Source organism: Corvus kubaryi, unplaced genomic scaffold (assembly GCF_017639235.1).
Source record: "Corvus kubaryi isolate FWS band 111438036 unplaced genomic scaffold, C.kubaryi_AGA036_p1.0 37341, whole genome shotgun sequence".
Lineage (NCBI taxonomy): Eukaryota > Metazoa > Chordata > Aves > Passeriformes > Corvidae > Corvus > Corvus kubaryi.
Window position 1 is genome coordinate 9,346,015 of NW_024581112.1, and position 17,801 is coordinate 9,363,815.

Genomic DNA, 17,801 nt, shown 5'->3' on the forward strand with positions numbered 1-17,801 from the left:
TTGTACTTTACTTTGTTCCACAATCAGACCTGCTATGGGCAGAAAACAGGATTTTAGTTTGTGACTGTGGTAAATAGTATTAAGAGTCTTATGTATACACACATATACAAGTGCATTTTTTGTCCTTAGCGGCACAGAAATCTAAAGCAGAGAGTCCCTTTGTGCACTCCTCTTTCTCTGTCAGGGTGCTTGCTGCTCCTCTCTGCACTGTGCTGCTGTTGTGGTGCAGGCATCCTCCACACAAAACTTCTGTGTTGGCTGTTTCTTAGCAGTCAGGCCAGCCTGCCCTATAAACTCCCCAGCGTGTTGCAAAGTCACAGGAAGAAAGTCAGCAGCTTTTCAGCTCATCCCGTACAGACAGGTTTTGGCTTTAACCACATTTACCGATGCTGTATCTTGTGCTGCAACATTTGATTTTGGTAAATTTGCATCTCACGCTTTTACCACTATATTTTATCTTCACAGGCATGTTTCAGTCTCCTGACAGTTTATAACTGCCATTCCTGCTCTAAGGAGGCGGTTAATAATCACACTTACCTTATGACTGTAGAGTCCCGAGCACCCAGCTCACACGCACAGCATGTCAGCAGATTCTCTGCTGCTGTGCATCCACAGAGTAGCTGCTCACCTATTCTTTAGGATAGCAGTGGAGTACCAAAAAATGGATGCACCACAAATCCTGAGACTAAATATAGCTTCTGTACATGCATCAATTCCTTGGCCTCCCTAACTGGAAATAGTTTCATGAGAACCGGGTAAAGCGCTTCATCACCCATCACAGTAACATGTAAGATTTGGTTACATTGCAAATATCAGCAGAAAGGTCATTATATCATCACTTACCTGCTTCAAACAGCTTTGCTAATAACAGAGTCCAGTGAAAGTGGTGTTTCAGACATAACCCTGTCTCTGCATCCCAACAGCTTTCAGGATTTACAACTGCATTCTCCTGCCAGTATCACCTACTCGTATTTGTTTGTTTACTACCTGCAGCCTAGTTTTTAACCCTGCTGTCCATCATGACCCTCTGGTTCAGTGTGTGACTGCTGAAGTATTGCTCAGCTTACTTCCAGTTATGAAGCAAAATTACCTCAGGATCTTCTATATTTATCCTACCGGCTACAGAAGTTTAAGTTTTCATGCTAGAGCTGGATGACTTTCACAGGAGCATTCTCCCTCTAGATACAGCAGGGATTTCTTCATACAAATCTAAAGAATGAGTGTACTTACACAAACCTGGAGAATGAGTATATTGGCTAGGGAATACCAGATAATTTTTTTCAAAAAACCCAATTTATTAAACTAAATGTTAAGAAAATCTAAAATCTTTATAAGCAGAATAAAAACAGATTCATATTTAATTGGTAGGGAAAGAAAATTGTACAGTGTATTTAGTCATAACTAGAAAGAAAGATAAAAAAATACATTTGCACAGAAGCTATGCAGTCAGAGCAAAACCTATTCACAGCAAATACTAAGCAAAGAATGTTCACTCCTAAATGTATTTCATAATGAATATGTAAGAAAGGCTTCCACAGCCTAACCTGTTCTCCCTCGCATTCACCATTGAGAAATCTTTTCTCTCTGGTGGACTAAAGATGACAACTATTTTTGACTATGCATTAAGTTTAAAAATAATTCACCTTGTGCTTTTTGTCATTTACCTCAGATAGCACTGTCCTCAGTCAGGAAACCGCATAAACATCCAGAAAGGTACCTCATTATTTTTATTAATATCTTTGTTAAACCTCTTCAATAACATCTGCTCAATAGAAATTACATTCTTAAGCATGTGGGCATACTGGAATTATTGCTAATTATGTACAGACTGTCTTGTAATTTCCTTGTGGTCCCCATCATCTGCCTCTGTCAGCAATGCCCTTCAATATATGCTTAAAACGCTAAGCATTACAAGGCAGATAGTATCTTGAAGTTCTGAGTTTGCAAAGCACCTTGAATAAAGGGATCCTAATCCAAAACTAGGGATCCACCACCTTGTGAAAATACAAGTTATAAACAGAATCTGGAAACCAAACTGAGCAGGAAGCTTGTTTGCTAAGTATTATGATTTATACTAGCCAATTCACTCCAGGAGATACTGCCTGCATAAAAGCTTCCTCACTCATCAAGACACATGAATTTCTCCATTAAAAAATCTGAGAATCCCACCTGCTTCTGTCCACAGTATCACAGGTACTAGACGCAGGTGCTAATCCTATGCAGCAATACTCCAGCCTGAGTCAATAAACTCATAGCACTGCATTTTGCTCTGCCAGTTCTCCTTTTTTGTAAGGGCATAATCTTATTACACCATGTCCCAGTGCTGCTTTTCTTCACATTTATTCACTGAACTCCAGTTGTTAATATGTAGGTGTGAGCATTACCTTTACCAATCAGCAGCTGCAAAACACTGGTACACAAATAAGCTCAAAGTGAGAAGATGCACACAGTCAGCTCTCTCCTGATAGCATCAACGTTCTTGTCGCAGAGAAGTTGAGACTGACTTGTAAAATGACTGTAGCAGGACACCTATTAAGAGAGGTTATTTTGATGGTCTCTTTTAGCTTCAGTTATCTTGATCTTCTGCCTCCCACAGCTGTTCAGTAAGGCAGAAAGTGATATGTCACTGTGGTAAATTGTGGGAGAGAGAGAAAAAGGGGAGTTCACAGCTTTGCTGCATGAAGTTATAAATTTATTCTTTATGAAAGATTCTAGGGTTTTTCCCTTTACCTCAAAGCCTTTCGAACACATATTTTTTTCTAGCTTAGTATTTTCAGGTGTATTTCAGTATATTTCATCCTGGGAATAGGAAACATTCTGGCTATATCCAAATGAAAACAGTAATTCAGGAACAGATCATGACCACTAGATGACAGTTTTACCTCACCCTATGGAAAACACTTCCACAGGAGAAGCATTAGTTTTCCAAATACTCTCTTATTAGATTTGTAATTGTAGTGACTCATTTTCCTACATTTAGAGCTCCATTTGTGGCAGAATGTTCTCACAAAAAGAAAAAAAATCATTTTCTTGTGGATAACAACATTGAGAAATAAGGCAATTAAAAGGAAAACCAACAAAAATAACATGGTATACACCAAGAAACTCATTAAAACATCACTGGAAATTTCTCTGTGGTATACACAACTCTCAAATGCTCAGTGGTAAGTAGGTTCTGAGGGTATAGAGAAAAGAATAGGGAAAAATTAGTGGGATCTGTAGGGCTGGCATTGTAAAAGACAAATGAGGGAGTGAATAATGAGAATTCAAAGGACTGCAGATAGGAACAGGAGTTCCCTTCCATTTTCAGCACTCCAGCTTCACAGTGGAAAGGCTCATTCTTCTCTTTATTTTAAGTATCAAAATCTGTGTACTGCCTGGAGTCCACAGAGCAGCTGGTTCCTCCCTGCAGACCCCACTGTCCTCATACCTCCTTGGCTACTGCTTCAAGACAGGAAGTAGGTGTGTGTCCCAGCAGAGAGCCAGCAAAGGACAGGGATGTCTGGGCTAGTTAGTCCTCTTGCTGGTAGGTCCAAATCCACAGATTTGCAGTAGAAACCTTAGGAGACATCCCATGCCTTCAGTAAAATTCATGCCCTCAGTTCCACAGGTCCCTGACCTCAGTATGAGTAACAACAGAGCAGACCATCCGGTCCAGTGGTTATTCTACGCAGAAAATTGGTCCTTATTGTCTAGACAAAATAAACATCTGAGGTCAGCTTTGTCCAAATTTCCTACTCCTCTCCCTTGTACATCCCTCACCTGCTAAACCAGAAAGTTACAGAGTTCTTGACAAGGTGGGATCCTTTAGGGTGTCCATTGACGTCACATGAGGGTTGTTATCAAGCTTAATCTCCATCTTTCAGTTTGGACACAGAAAAAGGAAGTGGGTGAGAGATCACTGCATACCAGCCCAAAGGGTAATTGTGATCAAAACCTAATGGAAAACACAATGGAAAGAGCACACAGTGGTCACTTTCTGCTTCTATGGAGGGCTAAGCTGGGGAGAGCCATGTAAACAAGAAGAGCTGATGCTGGCCCTGCCTATTAAAGGTATGACCTATGTATTACCCCGCTGCTATGAGGGGCCTTTCTATCTTGAGGCAATCCTATGAAAGTGGCCAAGAATTTCTGATCACAGGGAAATATACACACCCCTCAGGAACACTTATTTCACAGCCCTTATGGCTTTCTCACAGTGAAAACCAGGGACCAGATACTATTAAAAGTTTGCATCCCACCACAGTCACACACCTTAATTCCCTTCACATTTCTCATGAGTGACCGCTTCATATCCTCAGTTCAACTCAGCCCTCTCTGCAAGCACTCAGAACTCTCAATACTGAAATGCTGATGAAAATGTTGGGTGCTGCCAACATGAGATGCCTGTATGGTCACATTACAGACACACTGCGGATGTCTGAAGACGTGCACACTGGGCTATATAATGTGAAAAGCTGTTTTTCCAAATAGAAAGTAACCAGATGTCTGGGCATGGACTCGTGTGATCCATCATGCTGCTTGGCGTGCTGTTTCAGGAAAGGGAAGTAGGTGGGTGTGAGGTTCCAGCAAAGAACAGGGACATCTGGGCTAGCTGGTGGCACCAGCATAGATCTGCAGAAGAAACTTAGGAGAGATTATACAGAGATGATTTATAGATGAATGACTGTAGTAACATGCCTTTTAGAAGTATTTACCGCTGGCTGGGTGCAGTGCAACTGCCTCTTTCCAGCTCCAGGACTTCCATTTCAGGAAAACAACTCAGCACATTACAAATCTTCTATCAAGGTGAAATCTGATTTAGGGAATATCCAAACCAGGATGCTGTTGTAAATGTAGGAACTGCCACTGCCACAGCAGAGCAGCGTGGGAGGCAATAAAAAAGGGATTTTTAAAAAAACATGGTTCCCTTTGCCTTGCTAATGCAATAAGGCTCATGTAAGTAGTCAGTCATGGCTCTCTGGGTTTAGTATCAGTATTTTAAGAGCAGTCCAGAATACTGTATCATATGAATAATATTGCCTTGCCTGTCAGTAAATACTTCCTAGCCAAAGATCTTGCAGTACTTTACCATTACGTCTAAATTTAATTCTATTAATCTGCTTTCAATTATCATCAGTATTTTAAAATTAAAATCAAGGTATCATCAATATTTTCCATAGACAAGAATATAAAGGGAAAGAAGGATTCTGTGATTTTCACACAGTCACCAAGAACCACATTTTGACTACTCAAAAATCAGGACAGATCTACGGCAAGAGTAAATAAAAAATAAAATAATAATTAGCATGCTCTAACTTTCCTTAACAATAAAAAAAAAGCCTGTAATACTCTAATAATCAACAGCCAATTTCTTCACCTCTAAAAGCCTCACTTTTCCCTTAAGTAAAAGGGTAATGATACAGATCTATTTTGTGAAGTGCATTGTCTTCTACTTATGTCAGATATTGTGTAAAAACTAAGTATTGCTTTTAACCTCAAAGCGCAGCCGCCTCTGAGCCTGAACACTGAGAGAACAGAAAGCTGAGAGAACAGAATATTTGAGAGTCACAGAATAGAAAGTGAAAATTGTATCATCAAACTGAAACTGGCAAACTGAGTTTAGATGGGCAAGCTGTCCTTCAGCCCCCAGCATTTGCACCATGTCACAGAAGAGTGTATAATATCCTTACAGAGAATACTACTGAAAGTTTTAATGTCTTTTGGTATTTAAGATGTCACTTAGCAAAAAATAAATCACTGTCTATTGTCTATTTGCTAGGCAATGCTTTCCACAGGACACTGGTTTTTGTTGGCTTGTTTGTTTTCCTGTGGCCTCCTCACTTCACACTGACCAGTGCCCAGCAGTGGTTTAGCTGCACAAGCTGAGGAGCTCCCGCCCCAGAGTGGAAAGGTTAGACAAGACTCAGCTGCTAACAATCCCGAGGCTCAAAATCTACAAACACTGCCACGTGTGTGTGGGGGTGGGAGTGTTGATTTCAAAAGAACTAGGAAAAAAACCCTGCAAAACCAGTGTACAGTATTGAGACTTTGGTTGTTCATCATCTGCTTTCACTTACTATTTCAAGCTCAATTGCACCAGCCGAACGTAAACAATTACTTTTTTCCTTCTTCTATCTGTAAGCATACAAGAGAACACAGAAAATCACTTAAATGGCCACATGGCTGTGAAAGAGAGCTTTAGGGAACTAAAATACAGTAGGACTACCTTGAATATTTTTAGGTATTATTCCAGGTAGATATGTGCTCTCCTTGGTTTACTCCTCACATCACATCAGAAGGAGGAGAAGTAGCTCTAGAAAAGAAAGTTACTTTTGGGGGGGGTAAAGAGGAGAGAAACTTTGTAAAAATTTCCATGGCGACTTTTCAGCTTATAACCAGATTCCATGCAGCTTATTCATCCCATAAAGGGGGCAAATATCAAGTCACATACAGTCCAACAGATGATCACTTAAATACTTTTAATGAAGGAGGATTGTATTTCCCATGCCCTGGCTAAAGATTAAAAGAAAACTATTAGGGCTGGAAGTGGACACCAAAACTTTTTTTGATGCCAGCTCTTTCTTCAGACTTCCATCCAAAACATACTTAATTTGGCAGCCTACACAGAGGCTTGTGAAATCATAAAGAGCCACTGTCCAGTTCTTACCTCTGTAGGACAGTGAACCAGATCTAATCCTTGCAAATTGCAGCTGTTTTGATCAAAACTTTTTTGCCAAACTAGACACTCTTTCTTCTTTTTTTCCCCCTGCTTTTCTGTTTTTCTGTTGTTGTCTGGACCTGGAGGGGCTCAGATGACAATTTTTTCCTAAGAATTTTTGAGACTATTCTCTTACCTGTTTTTTTAGCCACATAAAGAAAGAATAAGAGATGGGGATTGCTGGAAAGGAGGTGGAAACATCTTGTGCTGAAAAAAGACTGAGTGAATGGCACAAGGGATGATTAGGCCTTGCCTTTATGCTTCTAGTTCAAATCTGATGTGACTGATGATTCCTAACTGCTTTGTTTATTATTGTAATGTCTAGGGACTAATCAACGCAGACAAAGATTAATTTACCATATAAACAAGGAGCTGTAGACAGTCCTTGACCTAAGGAACTTATAAGTTAAACAGACACACCAACTTGACAGAACAGGATGTTATCAGTGATTTTGGAAAGCATGTGCAATTGTAGCAGCATATTTCATACTTTAATGCCCAGTCACACCTTCCTAGATCAAAGAGAAGATTTTCCAAAAGGGTGTGAGATACGCAAATGCGTAGAGGAAGCTCACCTTAAATTACTGACTCTGTGAGCTAGTGAAGATATAAACCCTTCACTGAGAATTTCCATTTCCCTTGCAACCTCCTGTAGAAACAAAAGCTGGATCTTGTGCCATTGCAGTCAATAGTGCATGTTCCATTTAAAAGCTCAAAGCAAAAATAACAAACTACGTTGTTATGATGACTTTATTGGGCAGCCATCAAGGCAGTTAAGTAAAAGACATGTAAGCCTCACTGTATCCCCACTGAGGAGTGGGGAAAGTAGACAGCAGATAAAACATAAAGCATGAAAGATGGGACAGAAATTATCTACAGATACAGGATAATTTGGAATTAGATAGGTAGGTCAGAGCTCAGGATCTGTCCCATCACCTTGAGCAAGACCGATCAATAGACTGTGTATTGTCAGAAACCTAATAATTGCAGGTATGCTGAGACAGAGCAGAATTCATATGTAAATTTAAATAGAATAATTCCTGCACCAATAATCCCCTGATCTCTGAGTGCATGGAATTCTCCCTTTGAAATTGTGTTGCAGAACTGGCAGTGATTTGACATAGGGAAGGCTGTGCAGAAGTTACGTATATGAGGATAACTAGTGGATTTCAGTTCCAGGGAGATTTATGGTACATTTTCTGGCATCATATTCAAATTTTAATGCTCTATGAAGTCAGATTTTAATCACTATATTCTGCTAGGTGTTAAGAGATTATGCTGTAATGCATGTATGAATTGTATTCCCCTTTGATCTGCAATAAACAAACTCCCATGTGTCAGTAATGTGAGAATTTGATCTCACCAGAGAATTGAAGGGCAGATAAGCTAAAACCTAAAACAAGTAAATAATGTTCTTTGGGGAATAATATCTGGCATTTACTAAGGAAATTCAAAAGTATAAATATTTACAATAGGAGGTACACAGATTTCTCATAACATTATAGCTGATTCCAACTTGGAATACATGCTGTTTTGCTTAAGTTTATTTCATATGCTTTTGAAATCTGATCCATACTCTACATATAAACTTTATTATTTGCTCATCCTTTTTGTCCCAATGCCTGCTCTATTCTTTTTCTAGAGTTTGTCCTTTATTGGAAATTACACGTGCTTTTAAATTTTACCAAAAGATTGTCTTGATAAAAAGCTCTGAATAAAAAAGCAGAATCCTAAACTGGTATTTACAAAACAGATTTGTGCTGTATATATACCGTATGCATTTATAGATATATGGATGTAACATTACTATTATTTAATGTTATTTATGCATTACTGGTAAATTTAGAGGTCCTAGTTTACCAGGGATAGTTTACCATCTGAATAGTCAAAATAGGTACAGTGTGTAAGAAAATAACTTCAAGTCTTCATGATAGATGTATACTTTCTATCTCTTTTACTTCATGCCTTTCATGCACCTCAAAAAGAACTTGCAAATTAAACAACAGTGAGTTTTATACCTATCATTAAAATAAAAAGAAAGAAATCAAACATCTTGTAATAGGCAGGGCCCGAAGAATGAAGCCATTGTCAGCACAGAGTGACACATCTACATTAGGAGCGTGTAACAGTTCCAGGACCCATGCAAGGAAGATCATAGTTAAAACAAACTGTGAGGCTCTAGCTAGGGCTGGGCAGACCTCAGACTATGCAGAGATTCCCAACAGCTTTTAAGTGTGCAGGTGCTGTCTAGGCCTTCTCTGAATAAGCCTCAGAAGTGTCTGCTCAGTAGATGCTCAGAAGACACTCAAAAGTGTCACTCAGAAGGGTCTACTCAGGGCCTTCAGCCACAGGCGTAAAGTACATTCCAGGGTCACAGTTGTGTCAGTCTAATATACTTGATACAGCTACCCAAGAGATGTAGGGACAACTCTGCCTTGAAAGCTCAGCCCTCAGAGGTTTGAATCAGGCCGAAATCTGAAGGCCAAACACCATTAAAGTAGCAACAGTTAAACAAGGCATTAAGAAACCATAAATGTATCCTTGGTCCTGGCCTCACTTTATTTGAAGTAATATAACTGTTTTATTGGACAGATGCCTAGATAGTTGCCAAGGGATTGAAATAAGATCTTGTTATCCACTGAAGCCTCAGAGATCCAGGAATATAAGGAAAACTTGCGATTCTCTTACAGATAGGGGATGACTTTGCTTTCAACAATCTATCACCATTCAGGCCAGGCAGATTCTGCTCCTCAGGGACTATCTAAAAGCATGGATTGCGGAGGCAAGCACAGCCAAGCAACAGAATCCCAAGGATTTAGTCTTGCAGGGCTACATAATGATCAGCAGTCAAGTAGCTCCAAGGCATGAATTTTATATTTAGAGCAAAGATCTGACAGCCCTTATACAGCTTTTCTGGGAAGGGGAATGTGTATGATAACACCGCTTCGTGCTGCGCTACATACAAGCGAAGCAGCTCCCACTATAGCAGGTTTTCATGTGTGACTGCAGCCAGAAGGCACTTTGACCACAGTGACAGCAGCCAGTGCAACAGTCCTACTCAGAAATTACATTCTTAGCCACTGTCTGTAGTGTGCCTCATCCAGCTGGCCAAACGGCCTCTGGGTTGAGAGCATTCGCAGCAGTTCAGCGTGAGTGTGGACACACGACACAGCAGATTTCTCCCTTCGTGTTTCTGATGTTTTGCTTTGTTCCTGCAAAAGTAATTCATGGGCTGTTTACAGCAGCAGTGGTAAGGAACGACCTCAGCAGCAAGGTTAGGAATGACCCCTCTCCTGTGGCAAGAGAAAGCTGCTGCATAGTCGTACCACTGACTAATTAAAGCTAATTAAAGCTGACAGAAACCTGCATCTGACGTGAAAATGGAAACAAATGGAGAGTCAGGAACATGCAACACATGAAACGATGTCCATGAATGATGAAAACCATGAAATGATGAAACCACGAACAATGGTTTTGAGAGGAAGAGAGGTGTCTATATGCTAAAATCCCTCTTGGAAGCCAAATCAGAACATGGCTCCAAATTTCCTATTTGGGCTGAGCAATTTCCAATACAGATCTTTGTATTCTAGGTCACGCCTTTGCTGTTTTCAACACACAGAGTATAAAAGGGGGAACAAATTGTCTCTGTTCACCAGGAATCCCCAGCTGTTTTGAGATTTTTTTCTTTGGCCAGTTTTATCCAATGCCAATACCTGGCCAAGACTAGAGGAACCTAAGAGCAGGGGAGCTTTAAAGGATGGTTTGAAACTACCCATAGCTGTGTGTACAACACAGAGCCTCTTTGGACTTCTGCCAGGTACAGTCCAGGCAATCTGGAGACCTTGGGCCAAGCTGTACAATGCAGGCCTGTGGTGGTTTAGGCCCTGAGGCACATGAACACTGTGAGGTTCAAAGGTTTGCAAGGAGAAAAAAGCACACAGAGCACAAAGCAGTATCTTTCTGTAGCTGTGAGTTCTAGACCCACGAGTTACTGCCTTGTCTCAAGCTATAACCTGGAGGCATAATCAGCTCTGATCTGTTTGTTTTCATCTCCTCCTGGGAGCCATTATACGACATTAACAAAATAAATCAATTTTAAATAACTGATTGTGTAAGCTTACAAGAGAACGGTTGTTTCTGGCATACCTCAGGGACATTGCACAGTCCTCCACCATTATGAATGAATGAATGAATGAATGGGCCTTAGCTGTACTGCAACAGAATAATTTGTTTTAATAATGTCTGAATATACACTGAGGTAATATTTGTGCAATCCCTAATAGAGTACTGGGGAAGAAATTCACGTATTAAGAGAACAGTGTTTATTTACCTTTAAAGAGCAGTTACAGACAGAAAAGAGGCTTTTAAAATGACACCAGGAGGATCATATTTACTCTCTCCCTATGGTTTCAGCATGAGGATCATATTTACTCTCTCCCTGTGGTTTCAGTTCAGGCTTGCCTGCTGCACAAGTCAAAGGTGTTTTCTTTTAAATGACAGTTACAGAAACTTCATGGGATTTGAAAGGCATCTGCTTTTTATCCCCCTATGCACAGTGGAGAGTCTGCAACTGTATTTAGCTGAAAAGCTGGCAGCAACGAGAGACTCCAAATGCCCAGAACCTTTTAGTCCTTTCCAAGAGTCAGTCTTCCTCCTCTTAGAAAAGGAACATTTTGGTTGGTGGTAAGTGAAATCCATATAGAGACTTGAAGCACCACAGGAAAGGCACTGTTTTCAACCTGGGAGGGGGTTTTTTTGACTGTTTCCTAATGTTATTACCTTCTCCCATTAAAAATGGCAGGATACTTGAGAAGGGAAGGTCATACTAAGGTCTTCAAGAAAGCCTTCTTGGGGAAGATTGGATAGAGACATATTGGCTCCATAAATAAAGTTAAGAACCAAATATTGCATGTCTGTCACTTTTGATTCTCCATGAGTATCCCAATCGGTATCTCTTGCTCAGTCCAATACAAAACTGTTTTGAAGGCATTTCCTATGTGACTTGTTTCTACAAAGATCCTACATGTTTCTTTTTAATTTACAGCAAGTCCTTGGAATGTTTAGTTCTTACTCCAAGAACAACTGTCTTTCAAAAAATAGGTGAAATATCATTCACCACACGCAAAAATAAATTGCTGTAGGCCAAGATTCGAAGTCACAAAACCAACAAAAATGGTTAACAGCCAACTACTCACAGTCATTTGATAAAGGCTAACCTGTATTTAATTCTGGCAGAACATCCTGTTTGACCACACAAATCAAAAAATCAAAATCAAATTTAAAAAAAGAGAAAGATCACTTGCTGAATTTTATGCAGTACATTTATGGTTTTTTGGAAGGAACACTGATGACTGCTTTCTGTTCTCCAGGCTACCTGCTTGCTAGACTACTTGTTTCTCAGTGTAGGGATTCACCACAATTTTTGTTGGAGCAGTTTGTCGCATCATAAAGGTGGGTCTGCTGCTCCTGGATTGCTGCTTCAGCAGTGGTGGAGCTCATGAGAGCGCTGCAAAAGCATGATGCTGAAGATAAGGTTGAGATGGAATTTCCAGGCTCAGCACAGCAATCAGTTATAGCTGTCTGTCTCTTTCCAAACAACAGTATCCCTTCTGGGCAGCCGTTACTCATGTTTGGCTGTGACTCAGAAGCAAATATTTCCAAGCTTTGGAAAGTTTGAATGTAATCATTTGGCTGCCTTGCAGTTATCTCAAGTGAACAAAAATGTTTTTCATCTGTTAGGAACTACGTTCAGCTCAAGGCAGCTGAAGCATCATTCCAACACTCCACAAACCTGTGTGCTTCTCCTTTCAGCATTTTGTTTTGTCAGATTCAGGATGTAGACTCCATAGGAACTGCTTAACAAAGTGAATAAAACTCAAATGCCTGATACTGCTGTGGAACTCAATTTCTTTGAAGGTGACAGCCCTGTATTTCATCTGTACGTGACACACTAGTAAAGCCACCAGCTATTACAGCTGGTGGAGGGGTCAGTAGCTCTGACCCAGGAAGAGGTGACCGGTCTGGGGAGATGGTCCCGAAAGGAATCGCCTTCCCGAGGCCCGGTGTCTTCCCTCAGCTGCGGGCAGGAGGGCCCGCGCAGAAGCTGTCAGCTCTTTAGTGATTGTCAGCTTTAGTGATTCCAGCTCAGCTCTGCAAGGCAGCCTCCAGGCCAAGCCAGACCAGAGAGAGAGACGAGAGGCTCGTGTGGCTGGTTCCGCACGAGGTAGCTTTATTGTTGGTCTGTACTCCAGTGAAGGGGAAAGCCAAGGACGAGAGCTCTATCTTGCAGGGGCAGAGGGCTTGCTTTTATAGGGATACAGGGGACGGGTGTCAGAGGGTAAAGGCCAATGGATTACAAAGGATCTGCATAGGGTTTCCCAGAGGATTCTGGGTCTGTCTTTTCTCGCTGTGACTAAAGAAGTGGTTGCCTTTCCAGGGAGTCCTGCTGGGGATTGTGCAATCTCAGCAGACATCCCTCCAGGGCAGTGGCTGGGCATATCCTACAACCAGCTACTAATAAAAGTTCTTCTTCAGGAAGGAATGCAAGCAACACGAGTAAAACCCTTTGCCGATTGTCATTTAGAGGCAGAGGTAAATTGTTCAACTTGTACTTGTAACAGAAGCTCCATGACAATCTACGTGACAATCCCAATGATAGAGCAGTTTCATTAATCCACAATGACAAGAAAACAAAGGCCAAAAGAGGGGTTTTGAAAAGAATATTCGCTACATAAAAATACGGAAGAATAGAAACCAGATTTGCTCCTTTTATAAGAAACCTTGGCAATCTTTGCTAGGTTACTAAAATACATTAAATTTATAGTAAGCATTCTTTACTTCATAACAGTAACAATGCAATAATAGGAAATCTTATCACACAACTGTGAGCCTGATTTACAACAGAGATATTTATCTTTACATCCTAATTTAGGAGTATTTTAATGTGCTAACAGTTGATCAGACGCATCAAGCACATTTCTGAATTGGAATTGGACCTCAGTATCTATTTTCTCTTGTTTTAGAAGAGACCGTTGGAGGAGTTATGTTATAGAAGTGGACATAAATGGCTTTTGAATATTTTCAATTGTTTTTCATTTCCTTACATCTGTGCATGGACAAAACAGCAGTATTTTCATTAAGTAGATTAGCGTATAAAGTCCTGGTTTCAAGTTAGGATGGAAAAGAGCTGATTCCTACATCACTGCTGAAACCTGTCACTAGATTTGTTTCTGTGGAGGCAGTGAAACACAAGCATTTTCATGAGAGGCAGCATCATCAAAATTGCCAGAGAGCTCCTGAATAACCCCAGTTATTTTCTGCCAAAGAGCCAACTCAATGCCCAGGACAACAACCCCCACCTCATATCACTTACTCTTTATGCTTTAGACTAAATATATTTAAAATTGCTGTCTGCTCCGAATTGCTCTCATTAGAGTTTCTCTAAGGAAATGTGGGTTGCTGTATCTTAAGGCAGCTGTATGGTGATGTGCAGGGAAAGTGCCTGAAAACAAGTTTAGAAGTACAACTGTAGATCAGATGTATTTCTTCTAATGAAGAGCATGGAAGCAGTGAGCAGTGCCAATTCAAAGGGGATAATGCTAATTTGATGGAGTTTTTAGTATGCTTCAGTAAAAATTACACGTACAAGGTCCTATTAATATAACAAGTCTGAGTTTGAGAACACTGGGAGAGTTAAAAAATTCCTCCCCGTATTGTAGCTGCTTTAACACAACATTATTTATGTCAGGTATTCTTTGACAGCAGTTAATTCAGGCTAGGCTTGGCTTAAGGATGTGTGTGTCATCTTCTAAGAGAAAAGTTAGGAAGAGTAAATATACAGCTTTCAACTGTTTTTCAGGAAACTCAGGCAGTGTTTATTGCTGTGACATTACTAAATCAACATTCAGAGTCTGAGCCAAACAGCACTAAAGTAAATCAGAGGCTTTTTGGCTGACTTCAAGGGGCAAATGAGATACCATGTACTGAGGATATTTTGTTAGTATTACAGGCATAAGATATAAAGATCTGCCTATGATCTGCATAAGCACTTTCAAGAGGCTCTACCAAGAAGATCAGTGAATTCTAGAAGAATAGAAAGAGCAATTGAAAATGAGCAAAAGAGAAAGTAACACCCTTTAGCAGTTATTATTTTTGTGTGTGAAGAAAAAATGCTGTTTCATCCACAGATGACAGAAAGCAGAGCTACATCAGGCTGTGCTCTAAACGAAACTGATTTGAGAGAGAATCTGCTCTTTTCCCCCTTCCAAAACTACATATAAATCTAGTCTGCTTCTCTAGAAGAATAGAGTGATAGAAGTCTTGGTTCACTGCAACTAGTTAGAACATGTTTTTTTGGTTTTTAAAGTCAATCTAATGCATTTTCCACTTTTTGTCCTAAATTACAAGCCCTAGAATGGATTTTTGGGTTTTGATTTTTGCTTGTTTGTTTTTCACTAAAACAAGCTTTGTGGTTTTTTTGTTGTTGGCTTTCACAGTCTGTGCTGGTCTGGAGAGATTCATCGTGGAGATTCTCCAGATTATTTTTCACAGACCATGCATTGTTTTAAACAATTCCCAGGACAAAAGATTTCAGTCTAATGCCATTTGTGAAGTGGCAGGGGGCTGACTTTTCCCTGTCCTTTCTTCCTCCCTGTTGCCTTATGTTGAAGCACACTTCCCTTGGCAGTAAGCAGGAAATGAATCATTGTCAGCATTTGAACCCTCAGGTACTAATCAGGTCCTAGCAATATCCCGCAATTAAATTTCTCCAGGTCAACCTTAGCTACAGAATTCTCACCCAGATCCAAAATTTCACCATTGTTTAAGTTCACAGGAAATGGAGATTTGCTTCAAGCTCAACTTGATTCACACATTGCATAACTCCACTGTATTTCATGACAATATTTTATGTAACTGGGGCTTGTTTGTGTGTTAGACAATTAAATATAAGGAGTTTGTTGGCTCCAAAGACCAGCAGCCATGTGCACCAAAGCCAGTGCAGGCTCCGAAACAAATGTTATACGTGGTACTATGCAGATAATACTTTGGTCCCCTTCCATTTGGTCTTCTCCCTAAATATGTTTAAAGACAATACTGATAAGATACATCTACAGAAACACCACGAGATTTAAGTAGATGAGGATGAAAATGTACAAAAGCAAAACTCAGTGATAACTGAGCCCTAAAAAGCAAATAAACAATGAAAAGTTCTGCTTCATATGGAAAAAGAACAAAACATCTGCTTAAAGAAATCCTGAAGATTTCTGGTTTGCCAGCAATTAGAAATTAATTGTAATAGAAAACTAGATCTGTTCTTAAGACAGTACATGAATGTATAAAATACTCATTCCAGTAGGGCTCTGATTCTGTCTAGGAACTCTGTATTTCTGGAGGAAATATTAACACTACTACTACTACTACTAGTAATAATAATTGAAATCACATGTCATTAGCCTAACTGGAGGCATCCATGTGTATAGTCAGAAAACCACAGAACCAAAATATTAATGTTGGATTGTTGGACATGAAAGGACAAAGAACACAGGATGAGCACAGAGTCTGTGTAAGGAAACACTACTCTGAATATACAAACTTTGGGAGAGGAAATAAAATCTCCCTCAAAGAGTGGTTATTTGTAGAAAAGCAACAAAGTAAACTGACATGGGTTTTTCCTTGTGAAGAGTCCAAGGTGCTACGTAGCTCTCTCCTGGTCTTTTTGCAAGAACAGTTTTCACTCCACGTGAGCCAGGAATGTGGACTGCTCCATTTCCTGGTAAGTGAGATTACACACCCAACCACCTTGCCACACATCCAGCCTCAGCCATTATGAGGTGGGGTATAGTCTGCATCAGCCACTGCTCCCCTAGCTATTGTCTCATTTCCAACAGAATATTTCCTACTGCTAATGTATGGGAAGGGATAGAAAAAGTCCAGCTGACTTTTCAGAGGGATCAGCATTTGCCTCATTAATTTGCTTATCTGGATTTGAAAAAGTGAAATTAATGGAACTCTTAAAATCTTCCTTGAAGCTCAACTGAGTCCTTTGGACAATGTCAATAAACACAAAGTCATTAAAGAACAATTTATCAAAGTCTTATAATTAACAGTATGAGCTGATAGTAACCTCAAACCACAGGTACCTTAACCACACAAAGCATAGGCAAATGAAAAGCAATTTGAAAACCTCAAACACATCAGCAGAATGGCTTCATTAGGTACATATTTATATCACAAGGGCATGCATGTTTTTCTGTGTATTAGAGCAGAGGATGGACTTATGTAAGTGAGAGCAAAGAAAAGAAACAAAATTCGACATTTAAATAGAAACACTGGGAACTCTGTGAAAAGGTCTAGAAAGGCGGCTTTCACCATGCTGTCTCTGAAAGGCTAAGAACCGAAAACACCTTGACTCCTACTGTGTTTGGGGGAACATGCTCCTGGTTTTGCATACTTTATAAATACACAAGATGACATCCAAGGTTTATAATCTGTGTTTGTGTCATTAGGCAGGACAATGATCTCTTCAGAAACAATGGTGTTTTGACACTCAAATCTTACTCATCTAAGTTCCATGCTGAAAGTTGGATGTTGTGATATCCCCCTTGCAGGGTTCCACTGAAGATTTTGCTCTTGCAGGTTTCAAAAAACATGATGCATTAAAGTCCTTAGTTCTTGGTAGAGTTTGGGTACTCGACAAGAGCTGCACCTCTGCTGGGTTCCACCCTATGGAATATGGAATTTGTGCAAGACTAAAGCTGCAAAGCCAATGGGTTTCTTCAATGACACACTTAAAAAAGCAGGTCCAGCAGGCTCCATTCAAGATGGCATACAAGAGTATTCATATTTAAGACCTAAAGCCATGTTCTCAGCTCTTAGGCAAAAGTCATCATCATCATCCTCTGTACTGTCCATTTCCATGGAGCTTTGCCAATGCAATTGCAGCCCCACCAGACATGGTGTCACAGCTGTTGCTGTTGCTGGGCTGGACCATGACAGTTCGAATTCCTGGACCACAATCTAACATGAACAGAGGTGAGTGAACACAACATAGCAAAAATCTTGTTTGCTGGACTCTCAGCTAGAGTGTTAAGTCAGCTGTTGG